This window comes from Trachypithecus francoisi, unplaced genomic scaffold (genome assembly GCF_009764315.1).
Source record: "Trachypithecus francoisi isolate TF-2019V2 unplaced genomic scaffold, Tfra_2.0 Lachesis_group10, whole genome shotgun sequence".
Lineage (NCBI taxonomy): Eukaryota > Metazoa > Chordata > Mammalia > Primates > Cercopithecidae > Trachypithecus > Trachypithecus francoisi.
Genome location: NW_022681455.1, coordinates 125,811,016 through 125,825,847, shown reverse-complemented (window position 1 = coordinate 125,825,847; position 14,832 = coordinate 125,811,016). Strand labels below are relative to the sequence as shown.

Here is a 14,832-nt window from a genome sequence, read left to right as displayed (position 1 = left end):
GGTTTTGCTCCTGCTGTCCATGCAGGGTGCTGTGCAGGAGGGACAGGTGCACTGTGCGGATAGGGCACCGGGGCCCCGAGACACCAGCTGTGTCTCTGAGGGAGGCCTGAACTTCTCTCCTCTCCACTCCTGACTAAGGTACCTGGTTTGCCAACTGCCTGGCGGCCCAAACAAGGAAAAACTCGCCTCTTCGTCCTTGCATCTCAGCTCCATCACAAATCAACCTAAGAAAGCCAGGCGCAGTGGCTCATGCCTGTAATCCCAACACTTTGGGAGGCTGAGGCAGGAGGATCACCTGAGGTCAGGAGTTCGAGACCAGCCTGGCTAACACGGTGAAACCCTGTCTCTACTAAAAATACAAAAATTAGCTGGGCATGGTGGGAGGTGCCTGTAATTCCAGCCACTTGGGAGTCTGAGACATGAGGCTCGTTTGAGCCTGGGAAGTGGAGGTTGCAGTGAGCCGAGATAGTGCCACTGCATTCCAGCCTGGGTGACAGAATGAGACCCAGTCTCAAAAAACAAAACAAACAAACACAAAATCAAACTGGGAAATCATCTGAATCTGTACCCTAGTTTCCTCTTGGAAAAATGTGAATGAGAATTGCTCTTTTCCTTAATCAGTTGGATTATCACAGTAAGTGAGGTACTATATGAAGGGCCTCAGAAGAAACACTTCAGGGAAACAGGTTATGGTCCTCCCGGCTTGACGGGTGAAGCTGAAGATCTCCCCTGGCCGTGCTAACATGAGACACTTCAGCAGAGAAATCAATGACCCTTTTTTTTTTTTTTTGAGACGGAGTCTCACTCTGTCGCCCCGGCTGGAGTGCAGTGGCCGGATCTCAGCTCACTGTAAGCTCCGCCTCCCGGGTTCACGCCATTCTCCTGCCTCAGCCTCCCGAGTAGCTGGGACTACAGGCGCCGCCACCTCGCCCGGCTAGTTTTTTTTGGTATCTTTTTAGTAGAGACGGGGTTTCACCGTGTTAGCCAGGATGGTCTCGATCTCCTGACCTCGTGATCTGCCCGTCTCGGCCTCCCAAAGTGCTGGGATGACAGGCTTGAGCCACCGCGCCCGGCCTCAATGACCCTATTATCAGAGTAGTTCGTACCTTTCAAAGAGTAAAACTATACAAAAACATTTCATTCTGAACAACTTCACACTGCTGGGGCAGTATTATTGCTTTTACTCCCAGTTTAGAGATGAGAAACGTGGGGCTGGAGGAGAGGGGTGTATGCGGGGATCACCTCCAGGCAGACCTGGCGTCTGATAGCATCTTAAGCATCATATTTGGCCTCAGGCACCGCACTCTTTTCTGCAGCCACCTTAGCTGGATACTACCTCCTATCTCCTATAACTAGAGAAGACAGCCTGGCTCAGGGGGAACCCCAAATCCTCATTGCAGGAGGCAGAGCTCAAGGGGCTGAGAATGCTTTTAACCTAGGGTTGTGGTTCCCAAACTGGCAACAGGGCACCCCCAGAACACCTAAGCAAACTTTATAGGGGTACCACAAGATAGATCAGTTTTTCGAGGGAAACACAGCAATACTGGATACCTGCAAGACAGCACATTACTAGCGTGAAGCAGTTCACTTCTACCATAAGGTCATGTTTACGTGTCTTTTGATGATACCCTATCTGAGCCACAAAGAGATTTTTGGCTGTTTGGGGCTACCAAGCAATAGTTGGTCTAATAGTTGGTCCAGCAGTCCTGTCAAGTCACAGGAAATGTCAATGTCCTTTTAGATGTCAGTGTGTTTGGGTCGCTGTGCAGACACAGATTTATACTCAGTTAGTATGGATCTAGAGCAACTGCGAGACAGTGGAATCAACCAAATTCATTACTGCAGTTGGGCAGTGGATTTAGTTGAGTTTCCTGGCAGCCAAAGCCAAAAAGAAAAGCATCCTGGGCCATAACATTCTCTTAATCTGACAAATTCATCCGCAGAGTAGCTTTCTGCAGATACTGAATTTGGAAATGCACTTGGCAGGAGGGTCCTCACATACAATGACACTAATTACTGTGATGACAAGGTCTCTAACAAGGTCTGTAAAAGGTACAGAGATGATGAAACCAACATTCCCTCCCTCCCTCCTTTCTTCCTTTCTTTCTTTCTTCCTCTCTTTCTCTCTTTCGCTTGCTCTCGCTTGCTCTCTCTCTTTCTTGATGGAGTTCTGCTCTCGTTGCCCAGGCTGGAGTGCACTGGAGCAATCTTGACTCACCACAACCTTTGCCACCCGGATTCATGTGATTCTCCTGCCTCAGCCTCCTGAGTAGCTGGGATTACAGACATGCGCCACGCCACCAGGCTAATTTTGCATTTTTAGTAGAGACAGGGTTTCACCATGTTGATCAGGCTGGTCTCGAACTCCTGACCTTAGGAATCCGCCTGCTTCGGCCTCCCAAAGTGCTGGGATTATAGGCATGAGCCAATGCGCCTGGCCAAAACAGGCATTTCTTTAAATGACTCTCAAAAAATCTGAAGGCATACATGAAATCGATTTGGTACAGGTATTTGTCTGGCTGCATCTCGCTACTAGGTGAAGAGAAGAGCTCCCTGATACACGAGGCACGACAGTGAACGTGCCCACGACGGTGCCTCTCCTCCAATGCCAGATGCCTCAGTAGGGCTTTTGACAAGTGTCGGGCCACAGACCATTCATGCTTGAATTCTCTGAAGAGGGCCTGAAGTGCTAAGGTTCGGATTTGACACCCACAATAGCACCCATGCGCTGTAGTCACCAGGGAGGGAGAGCTGTCCTTCTGCTGCGAACATGAGAGCCTGGCTTTATTCCCTCAGACACAGACAGCAGCAGCATCTTAGCCATCTGCAGGGGCTACTCCTGTGGGGAGTACTGCCCAGTGAAGACAAAAATGTTGGGGTCACCCATGAGGAGGGCAGTGGGGGCAGCTCCAGCCCACACCAAGCCATGTGCAGACACACCAGGTCCCACAAAAAATGACCTACTCACAGGGCACTGGCTTGAAAGAGGCAGCCTCAGCACCGTAGGAAAGGTAAAAAGAGAGAGAGGAAGAAACAGAGGCAGCCTCTCCAATGGAGATCCTCTCAACCAGGCACTGGCATACGGGCTACGCTCTGGCTGACTGTCCCTCCTTGTGGCCCGGGACTGAAGATCTCAGGACAACACTCCTCCAACGCAAGTTCCCTGGGAGTCAGGAGTCGTGTGTTTTCTTCACTGCAGTATTCCCAGGACTGAAACAGGGCTAGGTCCATAAGAGATGCTCAGTCAATGTGTTTTGGTTAAAAACTCACAGTGCCAGCAAAGGTGAGCTCCACCCAAAGGGGTTGCATCTGAACTGCTCCTTCCTCCACACCTGCCTCAGTCCGCAAGGTCAGCTGCTGAGTGCAGCCACTGGCATTCCAATCACACAACACACTTCCTCCCGCCGCCCTGTACACCTGGTGATGGGGGAGGAGCAGTTTTTTGGGTTTTTTTTTTTTTTTTTGAGATGGAGTCTCGTTCTGTCGCCCAGGCTGGAGTGCAGTGGCTGGATCTCGGCTCCCTGCAAACTCCGCCTCCCGGGTTCACGCCATTGTCCTGCCTCAGCCTCCCAAGTAGCTGGGGCAACAGGCGCCCGCCACCTCGCCCGGCTAGTTTTTTTGTATTTTTTAGTAGAGACGGGGTTTCACTGTGTTAGCCAGGATGGTCTCGATCTCCTGACCTTGTGATCTGCCCGTCTCGGCCTCCCAAAGTGCTGGGATTACAGGCTTGAGCCACCGCGCCCGGCTGGGAGAAGCAGTTTAAGGAAGACTGTCAGGAAAATGCCCTGCTGCCGATTTATTTTATAACTGAAAGGAGAAAAAAACTGGAGGATCATTTACTGGTCTTTTGATCAATAAAATGCATCAGACCGGACTCTACGCCACTCTTCTCGGCTGCATGCAAGTGTACACGGCACAATTCCTGATTTACAATATAACCCAGGAGGCAGAGAAAAGCCCAGTCAATAGTCCCGCTGACACGCTTTCTGTGGAGGTGCTGCGTAGAGGGCGCTGTGCAAACAAGAGCAGTTGACGGACTCAATCTTCAGACACTGTACACCCAGTAGGAAGCATAAGACAAGTATCTCGGCTGGGCGCAGCGGCTCTTGCCTGTAATCCCAGCACTTTGGGAGGCTGCGGCAGGAAGATCACTTGAAGCCAGGAGTTCATGACCAGTGTGGGCAACAAAGACAGACCTTGACTCTATAAAATATTTTAAAAATAATTAGCCGAGCATGGTGGCATGCACCTATAGTCTCAGCTGTCCGAGAGGCTGCGGCATGAGGATCCCTTGACCCCAGAAATTCAAGGCTACAGTGAGCTATGATCACGCCACTGCACTCCAACCTGGGTGACAGACTGAGACCCCACCTCAAAAAAGAAAAAAAAAGACAAGCATCTAAATAATTGGGCAGTCGAGCAAAGGGGGCCAGCACCGTAACCAGTGAACAAAGGGCTCTCGGTGAGCAGGGCTCAGAGGAACGCAAGAGCACACACCAATGGCAAGGAGATTATCAGGGAAGACTTGGGGAACTGTGTCTCGGAAGGCTGGGCCGGTTTTAAGTGGAGCTGGGAAGGGAGGCTTTCCTGGAGAGGGACCCACACGGAGAAAGTCAGGCATTTCCCATGGGGTGGGCTGTGCAGCTGCCCTGGCTCCCTGTGGCTGATGTTCTGCGGAGTGGAAAGAGCTGCCGCTGCAGTGCCGCACGATGGGAACTTACTGACTGGCTTGTTCTGAACCTAACTTCCAGGGCGTTTGAAAGACTTCTCATGGCAGTGTGGAGAAGGGTCCTCTTTCTAACACAAAGTTAGAAAGCATGCTTTTCTAACACTACGCTGATTAGAAGGACCAAAGGGTGGGTGGCTTAGGAAGGCACGGGTCCTACAGCAGTTTAGGATCCATGTCCGGGATCCTGGATCCCCACTGCAGACCCTCATGCCGTCCATCACAACCGACTCCCAGCTATCCTGAGTTCAAGGTGCCTGCTGGCATGTGCTTGTCATGTGGACAGGAGAAACTGCTGGCTGTGGCTTCCAGGGGGGTCTGGGCTGAACCAGAGGCACACACAAAGCACAGAACCATTTAGAGTGCAGAGAAGGGCTGAACTGCAGCACTGGCAAGGCCAGGAAGGGGCCTAGGGGAGAGACGGGAGGGAAAGCAAAAGCACAGCTTGCCCCGCAGCACCGCCCAAGCACCAGCTTAGAGTGTGAGTGGGCCCAAGAGCCCACGCTGGTGGGAGGCTGGCTCCGAGCACTTGGCTGTCGCACTGACGAATTACAACTCAAGGCTTCACAGAGAAACGCTCTGAATCACGATTTCTCGTCTCTGAGAAAACCAAGATAACAGGCTGGGGGAGAGGTGAGAGGAAGGGTAAATGTAAACCTCATTTCAAAAGGAGAAGGTGGTAGATTCTGTGCAACAGATTAAGTAAGATATCCATGTCAGGTAGGTATCTAGAAAGAGGTTACTAACACAATGCTCTGCAAGCACTACGAAGGGGAAGTGGTGAGGGCTGAGGTCAGGAACTGGTGCCAGACTAAGCCCTGCTGTTGCTTGTGTGTGTGTGTTACAGACTCAGAGATCAGGGAGATTGTCCTGCCCTGTAGAATGCTACACTGAGTTTCAGCAAGGGACTTTGCTTTCACTTTCCGTCTTTGAAGATGAGGCAGAAAAACATGGCCTGAGCAATGTGTAATTAGATGTATTTAGAAATATTGTATTTCATTACCCTAAAATGCATCTTATTTTCTTTTGCATTTTAAGATATCTGAAATCAGATGTGTCTTATCACTGTTTCAACTAGCCCATCATGGTACTGTCTAGAGACAAGAGTGGACACTCCTTTTCTATTTTTAAGCAATCAAAATAAAATAAAATAAAACAAATAAAAAGAGGCTGGGGGCAGTGGCTCATACCTGTAATCCCAGCACTTTGAGAGGCCAAGGCGGGAGGCTCACTTCAGTCCAGGAGTTTGAGGCCAGCCTGGGCACATAGCGAGACTCTGTCTCTACAAAAAAATTAACTAAATTAGCTGGGCGTGGTGCCACACACCTGTAGTCCCAGCTACTCGGGAGGCTGAGGTGGGAGGATTGCTTGAGCCCAGGAATCAGAGGTTGCAGTAAACCGAGATTGCACCACTGCATTCAAGTCTCTGTAACAGAGAGAGACCCTGCCTCAAAAATAAAATGAAATAAAATACAAAAAGTACATAAATCATAATGATGCCGTTCAATGAACCCTCACAAAGTGAATATGTCCATGCAGCCACCACCTGCGCCAGGATGTAGAACATTGCCATCCCCTTTTGGCCTCCCCAAAAGGTAAACGGATGGTACACATTGGGAAGCGCATACTGCTGGCGACAGGATGATACTGTACAGAAACATGGATTTTGGCTGGGCGCAGTGGCTCATGCCTGTAATCCCAGCACTCTGGAAGGCCGAGGAGGGTGAATCATTGGAGGTCAAGAGTTTGAGACCAGCTTGGCCAACATGGTAAGGTCCTATCTCTACTAAAAATACAAAAATCAGCCAGGCGTGGTGGTGCGCACCTGCAATCCCAGTTACTCCGGAGGCTGAGGCAGAGAACTGCTTGAACCTGGGGTTGCAGTGAGCCGAGACTGTGGCCACTGCACTCCAGCCTGGGCAACAGAGCGAGACTCCATCTCAACAACAACAACAACAACAAAAAAAAAAAGAAAGAAAGAAAGAAAGAAAGAAAGAAAAAAGAAAAAAAAGAAACACAGATTTCAACGGTGCTGAGATAACTTCAGAAATATGGGTCTTTGAATGTGAAGAAGCTTTCGAAGTATTTTAACCAATTTATTTTGCTTATTTTTTTTTTATTATGGACCAAGGTGACACATAACAATCTATATCTAAGTAATTCTAAAGACATTCTTTCAATAAGGATAGAATAAAAATTCTAAATGATAAGAAAATGTGTAACAGTTTAAATGGCAGTGTTTAATCTTATTTTTGAGACACAGTCTCACTGTTACCCAGGCTGGAGTACAGTGGCACGATCACAGCTCACCGCAACCTCTACCTCCTGGGCTCAAATGATCCTCCCAACTCGCCCTCCTGAGTAGCTGGGACTACAAGCACACACCACCACACTCAGCTAATTTTAAATTTTTATTTTTTTAAGACGGATTCTTGCTCTGTCACCAGGCTGGAGTGCAGTGGCATGATCTTAGTTCACTGCAACCTCTGACTCACGGGTTCAAGTGATTCTCCTGCTTCAGCCTCCTGAGTAGCTGGGATTACAGGCACACACCACCATGCCCAGCTAATTTTTGTATTTTTAGTAGAGACGGGGTTTCCATGTTGGCCAGGCTGTTCTCAATCTTTTGACCTCGTGATCCGCCCTCCTCAGCCTCCCAAAGTGCTGGGATTACAGGCGTGAGCCACCACGCCTGGCCTTAAAATTTTTTTTGTAGTGACAAGTTCCCACTACATTGCCTGGGCTGATTCTGAACTCCTGGGCTCAAGTAATCTTTCTTAGTAATGTATAAAATAAAGATGAATCTTAGAAATGATTTTTTTTTTTTTTTTTTTGAGACAGAGTCTCGCTCTGTCGTCTGGGCTGGAGCTCAGTGGCGCGATCTCGGCTCACTGCAAGCTCCGCCTCCCGGGTTCACGCCATTCTCCTGCCTCAGCCTCCCCAGTAGCTGGGATTACAGGCGCCCGCCACTGCGCCTGGCTAATTTTTTGTATTTTTTTTTTTTTTTTTTTTTGAGACGGAGTCTCACTCTGTCGCCCAGGCTGGAGTGCAGTGGCCGGATCTCAGCTCACTGCAAGCTCCGCCTCCCGGGTTTACGCCATTCTCCTGCCTCAGCCTCCCGAGTAGCTGGGACTACAGGCGCCCGCCGCCTCGCCCGGCTAGTTTTTGTATTTTTAGTAGAGACGGGGTTTCACCGTGTTAGCCAGGATGGTCTCGATCTCCTGACCTCGTGATCCGCCCGTCTCAGCCTCCCAAAGTGCTGGGATTACAGGCTTGAGCCACCGCGCCCGGCCATTTTTTGTATTTTTAGTAGAGACGGGATTTCACCGTGGTCTCGATCTCCTGACCTTGTGATCCGCCCGCCTCGGCCTCCCAAAGTGCTGGGATTACAGGCATGAGCCACCGAGCCCGGCCTGATGAGTTGTTAAGTTTGATAAAACATGATAGCTGAGCTGCCTTATCCAAGAGTCAACTTGGAAAGATGTCTCCATCCCTCTTGGGGCAAACTCTAGTACAGGCCTATCCTTACACCTTATTAATTATTCAGATATGAATGCAAACAACATGCTGATAGAGAACGTGGGGAACATAAAACCAAAAGATAGAATTAACTTAAGAGAATGACACAATCAAGACCCAAAAGGATTTTGGCAGACTGCAGCAAGGCGCTGGGTCGAAAAGACACCTCTGGCTGGGAAATTCATTCATTCATTGGGCGTTTGCTGAGTACCTTCCATGTATCAGGCATGATGTAGAAACAACATGGTGTCTGCCTGCCAATAACTCATAAATGACTAGCGAGGTTATCTAAAAATTTGATCCAGGTTGGGCATGGTGGCTCATGTCTGTAATCCCAGTACTTTGGGAGGCTGAGGTGGTGGATCACCTGAGGTCAGGAGTTCGAGACCAGCCTGGCCAACATGGTGAAACCCTGTTTCTATTAAAAACTACAAAAATTAGCTGGGCATGGTGGTGGGCACCTGTAATCCCAGCTACTTGGGAAGCTAAGGCAAGAGAATCGCTTGAACCTGGGAGGAGGTTGCAGTGAGCTGAGATTGTGCCACTGCAATCCAGCCTGGGTGACACAGCGAGACTGTCTCAAAAAAAATAAACAAATAAAAATAAAAATTTGATCCGAAGTTACACAAGCACGATACTGAGAGGCAGCTCACTGCTTGACGGCTCGCTTGCTAGGAGTCAACATGTGTGGAACTAATGAAAACAACAAACTCTGAACCGACCTTCAGATGCATGGACAAAAGCACCTGCCCCCAAACCACAGTGATGATGACAGTCATTCTGCTTCTGCTGGTCAGACTGTTCCTGGAACATTCTGTTCAATTTCACGCCTCAGGAGAAATGATCAACTTTCCATAGCAAGACTGTGGTTAGCCATGTCCAAGAATCTATATTCATTGTTATCCTCAAAACTTAAGACCAAAGAAACCCATTAGGATGCATCGATTGATTGATTGGTTGATTGGAGACAGGGTTTCACTCTTGTTGCCCAGGCTGGAGCGCAACGGCACGATCTTGGCTCACTGCAACCTCTGCCTCCTGGGTTTAAGCAATTCTTGTGCCTCAGCCTCCAGAGTAGCTGGGATTACAGGCGCCTAACATCAGGCCTGGCTAGCTTTGTTGTTGTTGTTGTTTGAGACAGAGCCTTACTTGCTCTGTCACCAGGCTGAAGTGCAGTGGTGTGGATCTCGGCTCGCTGCAACCTCTGCCTCCAGGGTTCAAGCGATTCTCCTTCCTCAGCTTCCTGAGTAGCTGGAACTACAGGTGTGCACCACCGCTCCCAGCTAATTTTTGTATTTTTAGTAGAGATGGGGTGGGTTTCACCATGTTGGCCAGGACGGCCTCGATCTCTTGACCTCGTGATCTGCCCGCCTTGGCCTCCCAAAGCGCTGGGATTACAGGCATGAGCCACCATGCCTGGCCAATTTTTGTATTTTTAGTAGAGACAGGGTTTCACCATGTTAAACAGGCTGGTCGTGAACTCCTGACCTCAGGTGATCTGCCCGCCTCGGCCTCCCAAAGTGCTGGGGTTACAGGTGTGAAACACTGCACCAGGCTAATGCATCGTTTTAGAAAGGATAAGAACCTTGCAAAGGCATTTTAATTTAATAAGTGCTTGTGAGACTTAAAAAATTATGAAAGGAGCCAGGCACAATGGCTCATGCCTGTAATCCCAGCACTTTAGGAGGCTGAGGCTAGAGGGTCACTTGAGCCCAGGAGTTCGGGACCAACCTGGGCAACACAGCAAAACCCCATCTCTTAAAAAAAAAAAAAATGATGAGAGGGAGAAGGCGAGAGCTACCAAGGGCATCCAAAGAAATTCCAAAGAAACCCCGCCAGCATTGTTAGGGAGTCTAATAATCATATCATCCGAGCAAGGGTGAAAAAGTTGGAATTTGCCATGGCAGGGTTGGGTGCAGTGGCTCACGCCTGCAATCCCAGCACTCTGGGAGGCAGAGGCGGGTTGATCACAAAGTCAGGAGATCGAGACCATCCTGGCTAACACGGTGAAACCTCATCTCTACTAAAAATACAAAAAATAAAAAATTAGGCCGGGTGCGGTGGCTCAAGCCTGTAATCCCAGCACTTTGGGAGGCCGAGACGGGCGGATCACGAGGTCAGGAGATCGAGACCATCCTGGCTAACACGGTGAAACCCCGTCTCTACTAAAAATACAAAAACTAGCTGGGCGAGGTGGCGGGCGCCTGTAGTCCCAGCTACTCGGGAGGCTGAGGCAGGAGAATGGCGTAAACCCGGGAGGCAGAGCTTGCAGTGAGCTGAGATCTGGCCACTGCACTCCAGTCCGGGCGACAGAGCGAGACTCCGCCTCAAAAAAAAAAAAAAAAAAAAAAAAAAAAAAAAAATTAGCCAGGTGTGGTGGCAGGCACCTGTAGTCCCAGCTACTCAGCAGGCTGAGGCAGGAGAATGGCGTGAACCCGGGAGGTGGAGCTTGCAGTGAGCCAAGATCGCGCCACTGCACTCCAGCCTGGGGGACAGAGCGAAACTCTGTCTCAAAAAAAAAAAAAAAAATTACCATGGGAGTAAGTAACATGTGAGACAAGACGGTGGTCTTTAAATGTGTGAGAGTCACTGCGTATGAGGAAGTAGACAGTACGATTCTATGTGGCTCAGAAGGAGAGCTGAGCCTGCAGTGGAGTTCCAGCAAGGTGGAGCCACCACCAACCGGAACAGTCCTTTGGGGTCTCCCTTTGAGGGAAGCGGGAAGGGGAATGGGGATGTCTGCTTGTTAGCAGGTTATTAACCGGGAGAGGCCACTGGACCTCTAGAGTTTCTTGCCATTTCCCTTCTGAGATAACATTTTATAAAAGCTTAAGGCGGTTCTTCTCCACTAAAACTGTCATAATGGCTATATCCAAAGATAGGTCCTATTTTACGACCTCCGGGAAGAGGAAAACATCTAAATTTGGTTCACAGTTCACAGAAAAAAAGAGATAAGGGTCCATCTGCTGGCTCCCCATCTGCTGGCTCCCCAACCCAGTGGGAGAATGAAATGCATTAAGTTCTCCACGAAGATGACCTCACAAAACTATGGCTTCAACTGGGTCCTTTCTTTTTTCTTTCTTTTTTTTTTTTAAGACAGGGTCTCACTCTGTTGCCCAGGCTGGAGTGTAATGGTGCAACCATAGCTCAATGTTAACCTCAAATTCCTGGGCTCAAGTGATCCTCCCACCTCAGCCTCCCAAGTAGCTGCATCTAATGCCCAGCTAATTTTTTAACACATTTTTTGTAGAGATGGGATCTTACTATGTTACCCAGGCTGGTATCAAATACCTGGGCTCAAGTGATCCTGCTGCCTTGGCCTCCTGAAGTGCTGGGATTACAGGCATGAACCAGTGCACCTGGCCCACTGGGTCCATTTGTAAACGCCTGTGAAGGGCAGGCTCTGTGCTAAGTGCTGGGCACACGGCAGGCAGTGCAGGGGATACATTCCCCATGACACGGAGCACACAGTCTACTGTTTCTGCCTTCCTTGACTCAGCAACAATGCACAAGGCTCCACAACAAACCCCACTCCACCACACTGCTGAAAACAAGGGGTGAGTCAGCCCCCAGGGGATTGGGGAGGGAAGGAAAGAAATACCATGGCTATAAATCAACAGCTCGGCTGGGCATGGCAGCTCACGCCTGTAATCCTAGCATTTCGGGAAGTCGAGGCAGGGGGATCATTTGAGGTCAGGAGTTCGAGACCAGCCTGGCCAACATGGTGAAACCGTCTCTACTAAAAATACAAAAATTAGCTGGGCATAGTGAAGCATGCCTGTCATTCCAGCTACTTGGGAGGCTGAGGCAGGAGAATGGCTTGAACCCGGGAGGTGGAGGTTGCAGTGAGCCGAGATTGTGCCACTGCACTCCAGCCTGGGTGACAGAACAAGAGTCCTTCTCAAAAAAATAAATAAACATAAATAAATCAATCAACAGCTCCTCCAGTCTTTGAAATTTCTTGTTTTTTCAAAAGCTGTCCTAAGTCCCAACTCAAGTCACCGCGCACAAGCACGCAGATGTACACTTTGCACTTTAGTCACTGTTTAATTGGTCCTAGGTAATTCCTGAGTCAAGAGCTGGGTGCTCGAGTTTCAGGCACCGAGACAGCCTGGGGTGATGGGTTGTCTACCATCAGCTATCACCATTGACTGAGTTGGTTCCACTACAACCGCGTGTTAGAACCCAGCGCAAGGCATGCCCTCCCCAGGCGACGGGCTATACTTCTTTCATAAAAGGACACGGCGGACAACTCCAGGACAGCTGAATTCAATTTGGACAGAGACCGACTGAGCCTTCCACTCTCACATAATTTGGCAAAATAAACGAATATTGACCCAACCCCTTGGCACGGAGACAGCAGCACATAATTACTGAACTGGGAGAGGCTCCCTAAGTGATGCAGGACTTGGGCCTCATAAATGTGAATGAGGCCATTCTTGCAGTGCTATAAAGACCGAGACTGGGTAATTTATAAAGAAAGAGGTTGTAACTGGCTCTACAGGCTGTGCAGGAAGCATCATGCTGGTATCTGCTTGGTTTCTGGGGATGCCTCAGGAAACTTATGAACACAGCGAAAGGTAAAGAGGAAGCAGCCACGTCCTACGTTGCAGGAACTGGAGCAAGAGAGAGAATGAGGGTAGGTGCCACACCCCCTTTTTTTTTTTTTTTGAGATGGAGTCTCGCTCTCTCACCCAGGTTGGAGTGCAGTGGCACGATCTCGGCTCACTGCAACCTCTGCCTCCTGGGTTCACGCCATTCTCCTGCCTCAGTCCCCCGAGTAGCTGGGACTACAGGCGCCGCCACCACACCGGCTAATTTTTTTGTATTTTCAGTAGAGGCAGGGTTTCACCGTGTTAGCCAAGATGGTCTCGATCTCCTGACCTCGTGATCCGCCTGCCTCGGCCTCCCAAAGTGCTAGGATTACCAGCGTGAGCCACCGCGCCTGGCCTGCCACACGCTTTTAAACAAGCAGATCTCATGAGCACTCACTATCTCGAGGACAGTGCCAAGAGATATGGCACTAAACCACTCACGAGAAATTTGCCCTCATGATCCAATCACCTCCCATCTCCAACACTGGGATTACAATTCCACAGGAGATTTGGTGGGGACATAGATCCAAACCATATCAGAACCCAAGGTAGGTGAGGGTGGAACGGAACCAACCTCTATTCTCTTTGGGCTTGGTGCTCAGCTCCTGCTGGCCCCATGAAGGGCCAAAGCTAACAGCTGTGCACCGAGGACATCTGTGCCTCTGTGGGAGGAAAGACTGGGCAAATCCTCCTGGATCCAGGGATGGCCTGGCAGGCCACAGTGAGCCCTCTGTTCAAGAGCCACTAGTGTCTGTCCCCACCTACCCATGACACCTGCCATCTCTGGCTGGGGCCCAAGGTGCTCTGCAATCCGGAGCTGCTTGAAGCTGCCCACGCAGTTCTGCAGGGAGCAAGGACAGAGGGGACGTGGCCACCGGGCAAAGCAACCTCACAGAAGTACTCGGTGTTGGTGTCCTCAAGAAAGAACTTCTGCCCTCATCAGGCTGATTTTCCCTCCCTCTCCCGCTCACACACACCCTGCGCCTTTGCTGAGGCCTTCTTCACTTCCCCGCCACTACCCACCTCCTTCTGGGCTGTGGCCAACCCAAAACCTGCCCCTCAATGCGGAGAAATCGGAAGACTGTTACTGTGTTCCACTGTTTTCTACAGGTCGTTTGTGGTCTTCTGAAATCCTCCCTTATCTGGTTGATACATATTTAACAATATTTGATTAGTATTATTATCATCACTAGTATAATTTAGAGACAGAGTCTTGCTCTGTCACCCAGGTTAGGGTGCAGTGGCACAATCTTGGCTCACCGCAGCCTTCAGCTCCTGGACTCAAGCTACCCTCCCACCTCAGCCCACCAAAGTGCTGGGATTACAGGTGTGAGCCAGCGCATCCAGCTTGAGAAAGTCTTTCAACAAAGCAAGAATCATATAAAAGCTTTGTTTTTTGAGAAAAAGTGGGGGGAAAGAGAGAGAGAGAGAGATCTGCTTTGAGACGCTAAATTCTTTATCAAGTCCAGATCCAATTGTGTAGCATAAGGCTCTGCACGTGGATGACTACCTGGACACAGACACTTGGTATCATGGATTAAAGACTATTGACTCTTAGAAACTCCTTTCCACGTCTCCATCCATACCTTTCTGACACTCCCCGTGGAAAGGATAGGCTCATGTGCTGACGGCCGGAGCCTTCATCTCAACCTGGAAGGTGGGGTGGCTGTGGAGGGCTTCCCTCCTCCCTCTGCAAGGGGCACATGGAAAGATGGGTGAGGGCATTAGGGGATGGGCTCCAGAGGCCCACAGGATCCTGCATATCAGGCGCTTCTGCTCACTCGCACCTAATTATTCAGCCTTTACTTTATTCCTGACTTCCTCATTTCTTTGTTTCATCCAGATTTTTCTGTTTAAGGCCTTTAAAACACATCTTCTGGTTTCCTTATGGTTCTGGTTTCCTTATGGTTACTCCACAGGGAGTCAGCGCCGCCCCTGCCACCCTGCCCTGCCCACTGAAAGTGGCTAAAAGGCTAGACAGGCACACAGAGG

General features: G+C 49.7%; 1 protein-coding gene across 4 annotated transcripts in view; it reads right to left on the bottom strand.

The window, feature by feature from the left end:
- KIAA0513 (KIAA0513 ortholog) overlaps nt 1-14,832 on the bottom strand; it is a 66,890-nt gene that overhangs the window by 29,623 nt on the left and 22,435 nt on the right. The gene's annotated exons all lie outside the window — the stretch shown is intronic.